Genomic DNA, 13186 nt, shown 5'->3' with positions numbered 1-13186 from the left:
CTTCCTAGAGAGACGGCCTCCAGCTAGGTTTGGTCAATGGGAGGTACTGTTGGGTGATCTGAGAGCTGAGGAAGGGAGAAGCCAGGTGTTTCTTCTCTCTCTGCCTTGAATAATGTCTCCGATCGTCAGAAGTCGTATTTTCTCTGTGGTCCTAGCTCTTGCCAGGCAGCCTCCACATCGATTCCATTTTTCACCAGATGACGCAGCTTCTGAGAGTAGGAAACCTCACTTCCTCCTCTGTCCTCCATCCCGAAGGCTGGTAATCTCTTCCTGCTGCTGCTAATCTCCCAGCTGCTTCACCTTCTCTCCTCCTGTTTTATATCCCAGCTCTTCCATTATCTGTGTAACCAATTCTTTAAATTAAATATCCAATGTCTAAAAATCTTAGGGTGGTTTCTGTTCTCCTGGTTGAGCCCTGACTGATACACTTGTAACCAGCAAGTGGGCTTGTTGCCAGCTGTACAACGGAGAGACCAAACACTGAGGCAAAGGTCTTTTACAGAAAGAAAAAGGCTTTATCGGAAGGTGGCCAAGAATGGAGGCAGCAAAGCTCAGATCTGTTTCCCCGGTGGGCTTCTGAGTGGGGCATCTCATTGAGTGGAAATGAGGAGCAAGAATGGGGGCGGGGCTCGGAAATGACTGGTGGAAAATAAGGGGAGTTTCAGGAGTTCTTTGGGCAGATGTGACTGTCCTTCATGACTTTTTGTGAGCAGTACATGTAATGCTGGGGGGTTCCGTATATTATACACGGTGGACTTTCTGCCTATGATGTCCAGAGTTTACGGTCGGTCATTCTAGCCCCTCAGTGAGCTTATGCCTGCATGATGCTCAGTCAAAGGGGTTGTTAGGAAGTTGTTTCCATCCCCAGGAGCCCCTGGGCCCCACCATTCTGGCCACCATCACTCATCTGGGGCATCAGTGGAAGGGGCTGTGAGCAAATTGTTCCCACATCTTCGCTTCTCTGGTGCTCCGCAAGGCTAGCTTGCAGTTCTCAGTCAATCATTTTGTTTTTACTTCATGGGCCTTGTAAGGTACAGCATATGATGTCACACTTCCCATCCACATTTTAATATTTTTGCTATTGATTTATATATACATCCATAAATAATCTATGGGATTGTTTTGTGTGCTTTTAAAATGTAAATTTGTTTTCCTTCATGTAATTATAATTACAATTTCCTTGATTGAAAAGCCCAGATATATGATAAAAAGATTAGGTTCCCATTAATAAGTTATACGACTTTTTTTTTCCCACTTGAACTTAACCAAACCAAGATAAATTAAAATGCTAATATGGAGAAATGCTGTATTCAAAAAAGCAACTTCTTGGGAGTTTCTGTCGTGGCTCAACAGAAATGAATCCAACTGGTATCCTTGAGGATACAGGTTTGATCCCTGGCCTCGATCAGTGTGGTTTAAGGATCTGGTGTTGCCATGAGCTGTGGCATAGTGGCAAGACTCGGCTCGGATCTGGCGTTGCTGTGGCTGTGGCACAGGCCGGCAGCTGTAGCTCTAGTCTGGGAACTTCCATATGCCATGGGTGCAGCCCTAAAAAAAGCAATAATTAAACAATAAAAAAATTACAAAAAGCAACTCCTTAGTGTTCCCTGATTTTATTTTTCATATTTACATCTCAAGTCATGAGAACTCTGCAGGCCTCTGAGTCTTCAATCTCATAATCCTAACGAACACAATGAATCCACCCGAGAATTTGTTCAGTTTTTGGCTTGCTGGGAATAAAGCCACCCCAGTCATCAATTAAACCTGCATCCAGTCTAAGGTCTACACTAGAGGTGTGTGTTAAATTAACTCTTTTGACTATGAGATGAACTTGCCTTATCTCTGGGGCGAGAGGAAGGGGAGTAACAGTGAGGGGAGGATGGCGAGGCAGGGTGCGGAAGAGGAAGGGAGCTGATCATGGGAAGTAGGGAGCCCGGGCGTGGTGTTACCACCCCAGGTTCTTGGACTCTTTAATCAAAGGAAATTGATAAAAGGCCAGACAAGAAATTCAAGCCTTACTGGGCTGTGGCACGAGGGAGAGACGACAAGTAGCAGGTGTTCCTGCTCACTCCCTGAGTGGGCTGGAAGGCTAATCGGTTCCTTGAATGGGGTGTGGGTAGGGGAAGAAGCATGGCTTAGGCTGGAGGGGTTGCATAGGTGGTCTGCCCAACCCCTTGGTGTGCAGGGATCACGCACAGTATACCCTGCTTTTGCTCCTGGCACCTCAGAACAGGGTTTAATGATAAGTCGTGTGCCCAAGGCTCTGCTTTCTTCTGGGACACAGCTTTAAGAAGGCCAGAGAAGCACATGTGGAGGAGAATGGCTATGGTACTATTCCCTATGAGTCAAGAGATGCTAAAAGCGCAGGCAAGAATCAGGGCTAAAGATAGCCTGTATGTCAGCCTCTCAGGGACCTCGAGTTATCATCATTGGAAAAACAATACCCCACTGCCTCGCCCTCAAAAGAATCCTAAAAAGTCATAGATAATGACTTTCCTATATTTACTTATAAGTAGAATTCATAACCTGTGCTCTTGTCTGATTGGCAGCAATATTCTGATTATTCTAGTTTTTACTTCTTCCTTAGTGTATGTATTAGCTCTCCTAGGGCTGTTGTAATAAATTGCCACAAATTTGGAGGCTCAAAACACCAGAAACCTATTCTTTCACAGTTCTGGAGGCAGGAAATCCAAAATCAAGTTGTCAGAAGGGCCGTGCTCCCTCTGCTGGCTCTAGGAAAGACTCCTTCCTTGTCTCTTCCTAGTTTCCGGTGGTTGCCAGCAATCCTCAGGGCTCCCTGGCTTGTAGCTGCATCACTCCAATCTCTGCCCCTCTGCCTTCATATAACCCTCAAGAATGGGATTAGTGCCCTCATAAGAAGACACAAGAGATATTGTACACTCTCTCTCCCTCTCGGCCATATGAGGATACAACAAGAAGATAGCCATCTGCAAACCAGAAAGTGGGCTCTCATCAGACACTAGATACGCTGGCATCTTGATCTTGAAGTTCCCAGCCCCCAGAACTGTAAGAAATAAACTCCTGTTGTTTAAGCCACCTCTAACCCATGGTAACTTGTTATAGCAGCCCAAGTTATGACAGTTACTAAGGGGAAAGAGAAACTTTACAATGGGTAAGTGTGGCAGATACCTCTTGTATTAGTTTTCTACTGCTGTGTAACAAATCACCGCAAATGGCTTGAAACATCACCACTTATGATCTTATGGCTGTAAGTCAGAAGTGCAGGTGGGTTCTCCCAAGGTCAGGGTCTCCCAAGGCTGAAATCAGGGTATTGGCCAGGCTGGAATTTTTTCAGGAGGCTCTGGGGAAGCATTTTCCTTCCAAACTCAGTGTCAGGTTGTTGACAGAGTTGAGTTCCTTGTGGCTATAGGACCGAGGTCCCCATTTCCCTGGTGGCTATCAGCTAGGGGCCACTCTCAGGTCCTGGAGGCCAATCCCACTTCTCTGCCACAGGTCTTCTCCAACTTAACAAGGTAGACCTCCTGGAGTTGAAGCCCTGTCACACTTGGCACTTCTCTGCCCTCACCTTCTGCTCTCAGCCAGAGAAAATTCTGCTTTTTAAGGGCTGATGTGATTCAACTACACCCACCCGAGTAAGCTCTCTTTTGCCATATGACAGCAAAATCATGGCAGCAACGCTGTCAGCCAAGGTCACAGGACCATCCTAAACTTCTGCCTACCACCCCACCTCAACCAAGTGGTCAACTTACTGTTACCAGAAATAGGACAGATTGAAATTGTGTATCACCTGCTGGGATACAATGAGAAGCTAGCATCACATCTGTGATATCCCTGCCAAAGATGCACAACTTGAGTATAAACATGAGGAAACATCAAACAATTTCATCATGAGAACTGCCCATCAAAACCAGTGGTTGATAATCTTCAAAAGAGTGAAAGTTATGAAAGTCAGAAGACTGGGGGAACTCTATGAGACTGAGAAATACAAAAAGACATGATAAATAAATGTGGTGCAGGATTTTGAACTGGATCTTTTTGCAATAAAAGACATTTTCTTGGGACAGCTGATTAAAACTTGAATGGGGTCTGAAATTAAATGACATTAATGTATTCCAGTTAATTTCCTCATTTTCATGGTCAAAATGTATAGACGTAAGTCTTTGTAAAAATCACATACTAAAATAATCAAGGGTGGTGGGGTATCACACCAACAAATTACTCTCAAAATACTCAGAAAAAAAAGAGTTCTTTGTACTATTTCTGCAATTACTTCAAAAGAAGAAAAAAAGGAATCAGGAAAGATCGTTTGTGAATCGAGAAAACAAGAAAGGCAGAGTTCCCATCGTGGCTCATCAGTTAATGAATCTGACTAGTAACCATGGGGTTGTGGGCTCCATGCCTGGCCTTGCTCAGTGGGTTAGGGATCCAGCGAAAGGCAAGTTAGAGTCCCAAGAGAATTTAAAAGAAATGATTTTGGGGGGAAAAATCTCATACATTCTTTTAAAAAATCTATTTTGTTTTATTTTGAATATTAAAAAAAATTAAATGAAAACCAAGCAAAAAGGTTTCTCTCCTTTAGGATATCGGTTTGTAAAAATGGAAACCAGGAGGAAATTGTTAACCAGGAAGAAATGCAACTGAATTTAAGTAAGTTATAAAGCTGGTCTGAGAAGCTGTCAGACAAATTGTGTATAAATATGGCAAAGCTGAAGCTCAGAGGGACAGAAAAAAGCAGTATTCCTTTCTACAGTGTATTAAGAATATAACTGAGATGTTTCAAAGTATACAGAAATCCCAAAGGCTTTGTCAGGTTCTGTTGACCTTGTGGTTACAAAAAGATGATGATCTTCCTTTATTTGGCAATAATCAGGGTTTATAATGGTTTTTTAAAAAATTAAAGCAACTAATATTTATTATTTTTACATCTCCTAGAATTCAGCACATAGTAAATACATAGTGACTACTTTCTGGTTTCTGTTTGAAAAAAAAAAAAAAATCACCCTGGATCTTTTTTTTTTTTTAAATTATCTTGGTAACCACACAAGCATCAGTCTCTGGACGTGCCCAGAAACAAGGTCATGAGGTTCCACTCTTTGAGCAGCCCCACTGCCTTCTACGGCTCCTCTGCACTTGGCACTAGCACATCCGAATACAACCTCAGCTACGGCTGCATCGTTGGTCCAGTTCCCCGTACCATGACCTTGAAACCATGTCCAAGCCCCTAAAGGAAAAGGTTTTTTTTCCTTTAGCCTCCCAGGCCTTCCCTCAGTCTCAAAAGGCTGATTCAAGAGTTAATGATTAGGAAATATTGTTACAGCTAAAATGAGTTAAAACAGTCTCCATGATGTTAAGCCCTGCCTTGGTCCACTAACTTACTACTGATGACGACTTTCTAGTTAGAGTTATATCGTGCCTAGGGTCCAGCTTTTTACAAATGACCTCTTCCTGATTTAATCGCTGTCTTTTACGAATGATGGCTTTCTAGTTAGATTTCTGCTGCACCTAGTGGTTTCCTTTGTAATTGAAACACTTCCTAACACCCCTTCCCCGTAAGCCATCTTCTTTCCAGAGAAAAGGTCAAGGAAGAATAACCCTAAAGACAACCCCAAATCATCGCCAGACAGACTGATACCAGATTTGACGACTCTGAAATGATCTATGGATGAAGAGTAATACAGACGCCTTCGACAATAACCCCGTCTTCTGAGCTAAACTTATAAAACCCCTTGCTATCCCCTCTCAGGACAGGACACAGTGTTGAGGTGTTAGCCTGCTGTGTCCTCCTTTGCCTGGCAAAGCAATAAAGCTGTTCTTTCTGCTTCATCTTTCTTTAAGTCTCAGAACTCTGTCTCTGAGACTTAACTGGTGCCGGTGTATAAAGGCTGAGTTTCGGCTACAGCTTTGTATGTGCATTCTCCTCACCCGCTCTTTGGAGTCAGGGCTCTGGCTTTTTTTCTGTTGGCGTTCAGACCTGTTGCTGTCACTCTCTCCCACCAAGGCAAAGGCAACAGAGTCTTAAGAGGGGGGCAGGCTTCTGAAAATCAAAAATATCCACAAGCCCTAGCACATTCTTTGTCCTCACAACCTCTTTTTCCTGGTGTTAATTATAGTAATAAAGCCACACACACCTCACCCAAACAGATGCTTCCTGCAAGTATTTTCTTAAAAGTCCAGAAATAGAAATAGGTTAGTAGATAGAAGTTAGAACCCACAACTCTAGCTCGCTCTCTTCTACCTGCCTCGCAGATTATGCAGCTTCCAAGGGGATCTTCCTGCATCCCATGCTTTTCACTTCCCGGCAACGACTGGAAACGAGCTAGTCCTACAGGCCCCTGGATCTCCTGAACCGATTTCCTAATTTCTGCTTGAGCTTTCAGAGGACAAAAATGACTGCAGGAAAATACATCTCTGTACTCCTTTCTGCTCTAATTCTAGCACTTTAAGCATGCAACTTCTTTCGGATTTGCTTATTTCTAAACCAACAGGTGATATTTGACAACGGAAATTACTGTAATCGTTGTGTTCTAATGTACTGTATGTAACTCGTTTCATTTATACCTGTAAGCCGGAAGCCAAGCACCGAGACAAGGATTTTAAACACTTGCTTTATCCTAATCAAGGGCCTTTCAACATCATCCACTATGAATCTGTGGACTGAAATAAAACCACACCAGATGAGAGGTGTGAGTTCAGTTTTATTCCGGGTCTTACTGAGGACTACAGCCCGGGAGAACGTGGCCTCTGGGTACCTCTGAGAAACTGCTCTAAAGGGGTGGGGGTAGGGAGACTAGTTCACATGATTGCTGGGGGGCTGGGGAATACGTGCAGTCAAGTGTGCATCCGAGTGAAAGAATGCTGCTAGTTACAAAGACCAGACGTCTCAGGTTAATGATTTTAGTGCTTCACTATTTTTGGGAAAATGCAAGCAGCTGGACTCATTTCAACCTTTCCTGAGATATACATCGAACTATCTAAGGGGCCTGCTTGGCCGAAGCACAGAGCTTCCTGTTATCATCTTCGTTTCCCGTGTCTGGAGCACTGAGTGCTTCATCCTGTTATCGTCTTAATCTCTGCTGTCTGGAGTACAGGATGCACTGTCTGTCAGCCACTGGCTGCACAGGGTTAATCTCTGTTGAACTGGATGGTGAGCAAAATTCTCTTTGCTTTTCTTCTGTCTGCCAATCTACCAGTTGAAAAGCGACACATTCATAGCTGCAGGCTGTACAAGCTCTGCCAAACAAATAGGTTTTGTCTCCCTGGAGCTTTGCCCTGCTTCTGTGGGTGAAGTGGGCCAGAGGCAGCAGCTGAGCCCCAAGGCTAATGTACGGCTGTGTGTTTTGGGCTGTGGCTGAAATGATAGGGCTGATTGAAGAGAGTCACCTGGTGCCAGCCAGGCTAGACTCAGGGGCTCTCAATGCTGGTGGGTCTTAGAGGCACTGAGGGTCTTCCGGGTCTTTGACATCACAGTCGGGTTAAGCCCAACCTCCTCTAGTGACCAGGAATTCACTTCTGCTAACTAGTACCTAGAAAAATCTCGTGTTCAAAGATGTCTCTCCCATGCTGAGGTAAGAACGTGCCTTCCTATATCGTCCACCTGTACGTCTCAATTCCATATGCTGTGACCACAGTGATCAGGTCTTATCCTGATCCTTGTGTAAGGGGAAGAACAAATATGACTCCATATTGGATCTGTTTCTTTTACTTTAACCTTTGTATTCTATTGCCTTTGCTGCAAATTAATCCACTAAAGGCATGTTGCCTTTAAAGTAAACATAATGGCCCATCTCTAGGAACCCTGCCTCTGCCTTAAGCATTAAGCTAAAATACCTCTGTTTAGACTGCAGGGAACATCTTGGCCAGGCCCACCTATGAATGAAGAATGAGGGTAGGAAAGAGGATATTGACAGGTAGCCTCCTAAGTCTGGCCTGAATCAGGAACTATGTGCAACAGTTTACTGTCTTTTTTACTCTACTTCCTCACTTCCCCCTCTTTGTTCTATTAAAAAAAAAAAAAAATGAGCATCTAAACCCAGGCACGATGGTTCTTTGGGACCCTAGCCACCATCTTCTGCTGGCTTTCCACAGAAAGCTGTTTTTCCTGGCCCCCGGAACTCCTCTTTCCTATGGTGAGCAGTATGATCTGGGACTTGGTTAACACCTGTGAAATCCCTACATATATTGGCTATAGCTGCCATAGTCCTATGCTCTGAAACTGGAACACACCCTCACACCATGCACAAAAATAAACTCAAAATGGCTTAAAGACTTAAACATAAGACAAGATACCATGAAGCCCCTAAAAGAGAACACAGACAAAACATTCTCTGACATCAACCATACAAATGTTTTCTCAGGTCAGTCTCCCAAGGCAACAGAAATAAAAACAAAAGAAACCAATGGGAATCCAATGAAACTTACAAGCTTTTGTACAGCAAAGGAAACCATAAAAAAAAAACCCCAAAAGACAACCCATGGAATAGGAGAAAACAGTTTCAAACAATGCAACTGACAAGGGCTTAATCTCTAAAATATACAACAAACAGTGCTTTCAAACTATTAACTGAACAGCTACAGAACTGTTGCAGCTGTTCTAGACTGAATATCTCCCCCAGATTCATATGCTGAGACTCTAACCCGAAATGGGATGGTATTGGGAGATGAGACGGTGGAGTTAGATTAGATCATGAAGGTGAAGCCCTCATGATGGGATTAGTGGCCTTGTTAGAAGAGAGAGAGATATCCCTCTCTTGCTCTGAATGAGCCCAAGGAAAGACAGACAGGGAGAAGGCAGCTGTCTACAAGCCCAGAAGAAGGGGCTCACCAGGAACCGAACTGGCCAGCACCTTGATCTTGGACTTGCCAGCCTCCAGAACTGTGAGAAATAAATGTTTGTTGATTAAGCCACCCAGGCTGTGATTTTCTGTCAGTTTGAGCTAAGACAGGAACATATCATTCAGAGGAGTACATGGATCCGAACATGAGATGGAGAGAGACACCTGGTTTCTTACTTTGCATTGAAGGGGGTGGAATTTCTGATGTCTTTCCCTTTCAACTCAAGGAATGTACCGCAGAGGACTCTGCAGGGCTGTGCCCAGTCTACCGTGGAGAGAGACTGCAGACGAGGACTGGACGGATGGTCCCAGTTTTCCAGACAAAGGAGGATGTGAGGTCCTCTAATGTGGCTGAGGAACTGACATGCAGTAAGGGGTTTCAGGGAATGGAGGAGGCTTGGAATTGCTTCTATGAGTAATGCCCCAAGGAGTTAACTAAGGATGAAAAGAGGAAACTTGAGCAGCCTTGAGGTTACCAATGAGGTTACATATTACAGATTTAGAGTTGATCTGACATGCAGACTTCTGTAACTTTCTGCAGGAGCCTGGCTGCCCAGGAGAGAGACAGAAGTGTTGATTCCATCTAGCACTGGGGATTGCAACGCAATTAAGAGCAAAGGAATCCAGGAGGCTTGCTGGCATTAAGTGAATGACTCAACTAAAAAGAGCTTCAAAGCAGTTGGACAGGGGATGTTTCAAAGCAGGAGACTGCCCACGTGTGTAGGTATGAAATCCTGCCACCCCATTGCTGGTCTAGCCACTTCTCTGGTTTACGTTATACGAAGTTCAAGATCTTCTTGCCCTCTGCTGACTCATCGCCCTTTATGCTCTATCCTTTAAGTCCACTGCCCCTTCAAACTTGAGGCTCCCAGCATAAGTAACAATTACCACACTGGACTTGGTGACCAAATGGGTGGACAGTTTAGTAGAGACTCTGCTGCCACCTAGTGGTCCTTTGCCACTTCACATGCCTATGGTATCCAAGTTAGGAGAGAGGCAAGGGAGACCACACCTACTAATACATTGTCTACAAAAGTTGGTTGAATTGATTTGAATGTTGAAAAATCACCAGTGGGGAGTGTAGGGGATGGAGTGGAGATGATGGCTGTGAAGTGGCCACTAAACTTTTAAATGAGATATGGTTTAAATATTTGGCTTTCTCAAGCTAAGTAGCTGTTTTCAGCCTTTCAGTGACTGCTCCAACACATTGCCACTGGGCACATCTCCCACACCTGGTCCTTTGCAGTTTCATGTATATCCTTCTAGGGCAGGAAAATATCCTTAATGTCGCTATGTACTCACTGCCTGAAACGGACACACCATAAGCAGAAATGCTCTTCTGATTTCCACTGTCAACTTTCCGTGAGGAAGGTTTTCATCCAGGAGTCCTGACCACGTGGTTCATGGAGCCCAGGCTTCGGGGAGGTCCTGAAATCAAGTGCAAAATTTTACACTTGTGAACACTTGTTTATTTTCTCTCATTAAAAAAACAAAACAACAACAACAACAAAAAACCCACTAAATTCTTAAAAGAATAGGTGGCCCATGAAAGAGGAAGTGCCTTGGTTTTAGGCAATTCAACTTCCCTTGATATCAGGCAAGTTTCTGTAACCTCCAAGCTCAATCACTCCAAGCTTTTCTTCTTTTTGAGTTTGTAAACGTTTTTGGAAGTTAGTTACTCTACTTTCCCATATTTCTCCCAGGAAGCTTGTAATTTCTGCACACCGGCTTCTTAGGTAGCTCTGCTCTTGGCTACCCTGTTCTTGGTCAGCTGGGTCTTTGGCCAACCCAGAAGCATTCCACTCTCTGCTCCCTAAAGGGCAGAGAGTTTCTAAAGGGCTTTTCATTCCTCACTTAGTAGGATCCTACATTTCCGCTGAGAGCTCACCCTAATCATGTGCATGGCTCATTTCTGCTGACCCTCTGATTTACCTTCTATGTGGCTCATTAGCTCAACAGCCAAAGTGTGGAGTGGCTCCCCAGACACCTAGCTGCCTGAGGGGCTGACTGCTGCCTTGAACACTGATGACTACTCTGATTGCCTCTTCATTCTTAAGACATCTTTGCAGGGCAACCAACTTATCAGGTGATTTCTTCGTCAACTATGATCATAGATAGTTTATTTTTTTTCCTAACTTTTTGTCATGGAAAATTTCAAACATATACAAAATTGTATAAAAATAGTATATTGAATGTAATGTACAGATTGCTGAGCTTTAGTTATCATTTTATAGACAGTACAACTTCACCTGTATCCCCTTGCTTTCCATTCCCCCTCCCAATTATTTTGAAGCAAGCTCCAAACATAGTATCCTCTCATCTGGGAGTTCCAATCATGGCACAACGGACAGGAACCATGAGGTTGTGGGTTCAATCCCTGGCCTTACTCAGTGGGTTAAGGATCCAGCATTGCTGTGGCTGTGGTATAGGCCGGCAGGTGTAGCTCTGATTCAACCCCTAGCCTGGGAACCTTCATATGCTGTGGGTGTGGCCCTAAAAAGCAAAAATAGTAATAATAATAATGGTATCCTCTCATCTGGAAATATATCAGTGTATATCTCTGAAAGGTAAAAACTCTTAATACCACATTCCACCTAAAATTTAGCAAAAACTTTCCAAAGTCATTCAGTGTTAAATGATAGTGGCTGAGGGTAGTTTCTCTTGTTCAGTTTCAAGTTTGAGTTTAAAAACAAACAAACAAACAAAAAAACAATTAAATTTTACTATTACTAAGCTATCAAACTACCATTTAATTGGGTAAGTCAGGATATTCAGCTTCTACTGCTGACAAAAGTTCATAGAACTGAAGACAAGTCCACAAGAGTGAAAAAATTGTTTTTATAGTGTTGTTTCAATAACTCATGATAGAGTCAGATATTTTCTGTGAAGTATCTGCTAATGAGTCATACAATGAATAATCACAGTCTTTAACATCTTACTTTTCCACAAACTTTGTAAATTTGTCCAACACTGTTTCTGCTCCACACAGATTTTTATCACCAAGAATTATATACATCTTAGCAGATTCCACTTCAGATTGTATTAAATTAGCGATTGTCTCAACTTATTTGAAAATATTCTTGGAGTTCCTGTTGTGGCTCAGTGGTAATGAACCCGACTAGGATCCATGAGGACATGGATTTGATCCCTGGCCTCTCTCATTGGGTTAAGGACCTGATCCAGTGTTGCTGTGAGCTATGATGTAGGTTGCAGATGCAGCTCGGATCCTGTGTTGCTGTGGCTGTGGTGTAGGGTCACGGCTATAGCTTTGATTTGACCCCTAGCCTGAGAACTTCCATATGCTTTGGGTGCAAACCTAAAAAGACAAAAGAAAGAAAGAGGGAGAGAAAGAAAGAGAAAGGGAGAAAGAGAAAGAGAGAAAGAGAGAAAGAAAGGAAGGAAGGAAGGAAGAAAAGAGCGAGCGCAGCAGAAATGAACCCATGAGACTAGTATCCTTGAAGATGTGGGTTTGATACCTGGCCTTGTTCGGTGAGTCAGAGAACCGGCATTGCCACGAGCTGTGGGTAGGCTGGGGAGGTGGCTTGGATCCTCCATTGCTGTGGCTGTGGTTTAGGCCAGCAGGTGTAGCTCTGATTTGACCCCTAGCCTGGAAACTTCCATATTCTGTGGGTGCGGCCCTAAAAACAAAACAAAACAAAACAAAAGAAATAAAGAAAGAAAAAGAAGAAGAAAAGAAAAAAAAATGTACTCAGACCACTCAGACCAGGCTTCTGACTTTGTTGGGGGTATTTCAGTTTCAATCTCCTCTTCATCATCTGTACATTGGGCATAACAATATGGTCTTCACATAAAGACTTATTTAAAGAATAGAGAAGAATGGAGTAAATAAACTCATTGTACTTCCATAAAAAAAAGAAAAGAAAAAGAAAAGAAAGAAAGAAAGAAAGAAAGAAAGAAGGAAGGAAGGAAGAAAAGAAGGAAGGAAGAAGGGAGGGAGGAAGGAAGGAAGGAAGAAGGGAGGGAGGAAGGAAGGGAGGGAGGAAGTTCTTGCTTGTAGTTCCACACAAACTATTCATAGAATAGTCAACTTGGCATTGACACCTCAGGTAAACAACAGCTGATCTGTGTTAGTACCATCTGTCAATTCGTCAAGATACAATGAAAAATACTCAGAATCATTAGCTTTTTTTTTTTTTTTTTTTTTTTAGCTAGCTACTGATGTTGCTACCAGGGTCTTCAACTCTGACCAAGTGTTCTTACCAAAAGGCTGATCATCTTGAATATTTTCTCTGGACATAATTTTTCAGCTTTTATAGTCAAAGACAACCTAATTAATTTACCATTGGTAAATGGCTTTCCATGACTGATAACAAGCGAGCCACCTAGAAACTTAGTTTGCTGCCTCATTTATA

The 13186-nt window shown here is 43.2% G+C and overlaps 1 long non-coding RNA gene across 5 annotated transcripts in view; it reads right to left on the bottom strand.

The window, feature by feature from the left end:
• LOC125117799 (uncharacterized) overlaps window positions 1–13186 on the bottom strand; it is a 129200-nt gene that overhangs the window by 75799 nt on the left and 40215 nt on the right. For all 5 annotated transcript variants that reach the window (XR_007132724.1, XR_007132727.1, XR_007132725.1 and 2 more), the window contains exon 2: window positions 10116–10241. This is a non-coding gene — a long non-coding RNA (uncharacterized LOC125117799). The remainder of the gene's footprint in view (window positions 1–10115; window positions 10242–13186) is intronic.

Source organism: Phacochoerus africanus, chromosome 16, assembly GCF_016906955.1.
Source record: "Phacochoerus africanus isolate WHEZ1 chromosome 16, ROS_Pafr_v1, whole genome shotgun sequence".
Classification (NCBI taxonomy): domain Eukaryota; kingdom Metazoa; phylum Chordata; class Mammalia; order Artiodactyla; family Suidae; genus Phacochoerus; species Phacochoerus africanus.
The sequence above is the reverse complement of the archived record's forward strand: the minus strand, read 5'-3'. Positions and strand labels throughout refer to the sequence as shown.